The sequence below is a fragment of the Nannospalax galili genome, unplaced genomic scaffold (assembly GCF_000622305.1).
Source record: "Nannospalax galili isolate Female #2095 unplaced genomic scaffold, S.galili_v1.0 scaffold78, whole genome shotgun sequence".
Taxonomy (NCBI): domain Eukaryota; kingdom Metazoa; phylum Chordata; class Mammalia; order Rodentia; family Spalacidae; genus Nannospalax; species Nannospalax galili.
In genome coordinates, this window is record NW_008343387.1 from 5,825,206 (window position 1) to 5,829,895 (window position 4,690).

The 4,690-nt window shown below is 39.5% G+C and overlaps 1 pseudogene; it reads left to right on the plus strand.

The window, feature by feature from the left end:
• LOC103739300 overlaps positions 1 to 2,564 on the plus strand; it is a 7,819-nt pseudogene extending 5,255 nt beyond the window's left edge.
• The last annotated feature ends 2,126 nt before the right edge of the window (positions 2,565 to 4,690 follow it).

Sequence of the window (4,690 nt, forward strand, 5' to 3'; positions counted from 1 at the left end):
TTTCCTTCCTTCCTTCCTCCTTCCTTCCTTCCTTCCTTCCTTCATTCCTTCCTTCCTCCTTCCTTCCCTCCTTCTTCCTTCCTTCCTTCCTTTCCTCACTCTTTTTATTTTGTCTTTTTGTGTTTGTTTGTTTTGTAAAACCATTTTTTTTTGTATTTAGTATCAGGATAATATTAGCTTTAGAGAATGAGTTAGGAAGTGTTATCTCCAATTCAATTTTTTGGGGGGGATGTCTGAAAGAGATTGTATTCATTTTAAATATTCGGTGGAAGGATCAGTGAGATGGCTTAGCAGGTATATTACTCACGGGTTGAGGGGCAGCTGGGTGTAGAGTGCTCACTTGGCAAGCACCAAACCCTAAATTCTACTTCTAGTATGGTAAAAAGAAAGATAGGAGGGAGGCACGTAAAAGTAGAAGAAAGAAAAGAAAGTAAAAGAAAAAAATCAAAGGAAATGAAAGAGGAGAGGGGAGGAGAGACAGCAGAGGGGAGGGGAGGGGCTTGCTGCCAAGCCTGACCTCCTCCTGCTCTCCCACACACAGCTGTTTATACATTTGTTATTTTTGTTGATCTTTTTATGGAACTAATTTTTGGTGTCATGGATTTTTCTCTTTTGTGTTTCTTTAAAAAGGGTCTTGCTCTATGGCTCAGACTGGCCTAGAACTTGCTCTGTAGTCCAGATTGCTTTGAATTTGCAGTCTCTCTGTTTCAGCCTCCCAAGTACAGGGATTACAGGTGTGTGTTACCATGCGAAGTTCTCTATAATTTTTTTATTTTCTATTCTCTATTTAGTTTGCTTCTTTTTTTATTTTATTTACCTCCTCTGCCAGATTTGAGGTTTTCTCCCCTAGTTCCTTAAGTTATAAAGTTAGGTTGCTGAATGGAAACCACCACAATGTTAATGTATGCATTTACAGGGAAAAGTTTCCCTTCTTGCATTTTTCTTTGCTTCCAGTGTTTGGTGTGTGATTTTCTGTTTCATTGGTACTTAAGGATTTTGTGATTTTATTTTTAATTTCTTCTTTCATCTATCAGTTGTTTATAACTGTATGTTTTATTTCCTCACATTTGTGAATTTTCCAGTTTTTGCTTTCTGACTTTATGCCATGTGGTTGAAGAAAACGTTTATTATGCTACCTTTTCTTTTTTCAGTGGCAGGGATACAATCCAAGGCTTTGTCCACACTAGGCAGGTGCTCTACCGCTGAACTATATCCTCAGCCTGTTATCTATTTTTAGAAATCTATTGATAATTAATGGTGTATTCTGAAGTTGTATGTGCAGTTGAGAAGAATGTGTATCCTACTGTTGTGTACAATGTTCTGTATCTGTCTCCTGGATGCAGCTGGCTCACTGGTTAAGGTCTCTGTTTCTGTTTCCTTACTTGTATTCGGCTTTTAAAATACATTACTGAAAGTGAGACATCATATTTTCCAATTATTATTGTGAAACCATTTCTCTCTTCTATTTGTCTTTTCAGTTTGCTTGTTTGTTTTACTTTGAGACAGGGTCCCCCTGTAGCCCCAGCTGGCCTGCAACTTGCTATGAAGATCAGGCTTTGATCCCATAGAGATCTACTTGCCTCTGTCTCTCAAGTGCTAGGATTAAAGGTATGTGCCATCACATCTGGCAATATATGGCAATCTATATCTTTTTCTAAGTTAGGTCTTTTTGTTGCACAAAAACTTTTATTAAGCTTTCTGTCTGGTGGCTACCATCGGGTAAATGGAGATGCCTGCATAAAGCACACCCGGGACCTAGGAAGGAAGAAGCAGTCTGAGGTAATGGATGAGCTTTCTTCTGCTGGTGACTGCTGGAAGTACTTCAAGCTCTCTGTGCTGCACAGGGCTTCCTGCCCCATCCTGCTGGATTAAATGGCCAGGCTGGGATACAGCCAAGCCAAGCAAGGTTATGTCATATACAGGTTTTGTGTTAGCTATGGTGTCTGCAATCCCCCAGTTACTAAAGGTTTAGCTTATGGTAAGCCTGTCCATCATGGTATTAACCAGCTGATGTTTGCCTGAAGCCTTCAGCCTGTTGCTGAGAGAGCTGGATGCCATTGTGGGGCCTTGAGAACCCTGAATTCTTACTGGATTAGGGAAGATTCAACATATAAATACCTTGAGGTTCTTTTCTTTTTAAGAATATTTTATTTATTATTTTAGTTTTATGTGTATGAATGTTTTGCCTGCTTGTGCCTCAGTGTCATATCATGCCCATGGAGACCAGAAGAAGTTTTGGATCCCCTGGAATCCAAAAGTGGCTGTTGTTTGCCATGTGGGTGCTGGGAACCGAACCTGGGTCCTCTACAAGAGCAGCCAGTGCTCTTAACTGCTGAGCCATCTCCCCAGCCCCAGGTTATTTTCATCCATCCATTCCATAATGCCATTAGAAGGAATCTTGACATCTAAGCCAGTCCACCAGCACAGGGAGGTGCGTGGTCTGGCATCTGCAGGCTGTAAGAGTAGTGGCTTTGGAAAGAGACACAAGTTCCACCACACTATTGGTGGTTCTCACCCTGCAGTTTGGAGAAGGCAATAAAATCCAGCTCCACCATTACAGCTAATATAAGTAACATTTCATACCCAGTAAACAATTTAGGACAATCATGTCTGCCTAAAAGGGTGTTATTTGTCTATTAAAACTAATCTGCATGTTAGTTCATGAATACTTTGGGAAATTACAGTAAAGTCCAATAGTGTTTGAAAACTACAAATGATAGTGTTGCTAATAAGATAAATTTATTGCCTTTGTGGTGTCTTATCAGGGAGTTATATGTATAGTGTTTGAAATGCATTGTTTGATACTCTGGGTGAAAATAAATCTCTAAAAAGGAGTACTGAAACAAAGAAAACAATCCTCCAGAGCGTCTACTAATATAGATCATCCTTTTTTGTCTCTTTCAGACATACCACAGTGTGTTGCTATCTCACTCTTGATCTCTATGATTTAAAATTTAACTGAATTCTTGTCTATGTCCGTAGCAGCTATTTCTCCTTTCTATACTCTGCCAAAGGTGAAATAGTTCAAGACTGCTTTGTTGGAGTTTGTCACTCTTAAGAGTGACTTTGCTTGCAATCTCATCTCTCTTTGGGAAACGAAGAAACACTAGTTTTATAGATGAACCGTTTTCAGTATGGGACATGCTTCTCTTGTACTTCTATATTCCAACCAAACTGAAACATTTATTTCTGATGCTTCACTCACTGCTAATATTGAGTTTATATTGTTGAATCCTAATCAGGATAAAGTTGTGAATAAGAAATAAATAAATACGATTTGTAGATAAAATTAACAGGAATATATTAAATTAGATTAAAAATGATAAAAATGAAGGGGCTATGAATAACAGGAAGAAGCAAAATGAAGGCTACTGTCAGGCAGAAAGTTGCTGTTTCATGGAGTGTGGTGAGAGAGATAGGAACTGTAACAAAATAAAGGAGTTTGGGAGGTGGAAGCTTTTGGTAATGATACTGTCTGAGGTGTAGCTGTGGATGTACCTGTGGTGTTGAAGAGAAAAAGACCATTAGGTTTAAGGGAGACAAGTTAATAAGGTCAGTGTTTGTAGATCACTTAAGTGGTTCTGATGACAATTGATGTCATACAGAGGATAAGGATTCAGGGAGACTGTAGGCCAGGAGTCAATGCCTTTTATGAGTAAATGAATTGAAAGGAAAGTTAATGAATTGAAAGGAAGGGAGTTGAGTGCTTTGGGTATCAAAGAAGGAGTTTGTAAGGGCAGGGAATGAGTGGCTTAGGCATGACATTTAGGAATACTAATAGTTCTCCATTGTTTTGTAAGGTCAAAAGAATGATCTACCATAGTCATAGTTTTGGTTTTGAATGAATTTTTTGAGTATAGAGTAAGCCAAAGAAAAAGAATAAATGGCAAGTAATAAATGGTAAAACATCATTAAATGGAGTGCTCAAAGCATCCAGCAGAAAGTGACTGGAGGGAGAAACTCTGTTAAGGTAACTAGTAGGAGGTTCTGATCAAGAGAATCTGGAGGAGATGGGGTTGAAAGCAAAGTGTCCCCTCTGGTGAGGCTTCCAAGTAAAAGAACAAATAGCAACAGATGGTGAAAACATCATCAAATTGAGAGCTCACAACATCCAGCAGTAACCAACACAGGAAGTTGAGGCAGTCAGCTGGCGTCCCACTTGAGCTTTCTCTCTGTGGATTAACTTCCTGTGGCTGAATTTCCAGCTTCTCTTTTCTACTGCAGGAACTTTTATATCATGGGATAAACAACAGTAACACATCTGTCGGAAACGGTTTACCTTGAGGATGTTTTTACTTTTGGCCTGTTTTGCTGTTATCTTACGTCCTTGTCACAGAGTTTGCATGTGGTGTGTGTGTGTGTGTGTGTGTGTGTGTGTGTGTGTGTGTGCGCGCGCGCGTGTGTCCCATCCCCAGACAGGGGACCACTTTAAGACAAACATGCTTGGGTCTGAAATGGCTTAGAGTCACCCTGCTTCCATAGACAGCTTCTCAGTGAGCTCCGACAACACATGACAGTTTACCAACAAAATATACAGCACATCCATCATGTGGTTCTGAGGTGTAGAAAGTTGTGAAGCACAATTAACCACACATTTGGCAGGGCTACAGAAGCAGACAGATTTTAATTAAGGCAAAGAATTTAAAGGAATTATTATAGAATATAAGGAAATCTAAAATTTTCGTCTGAT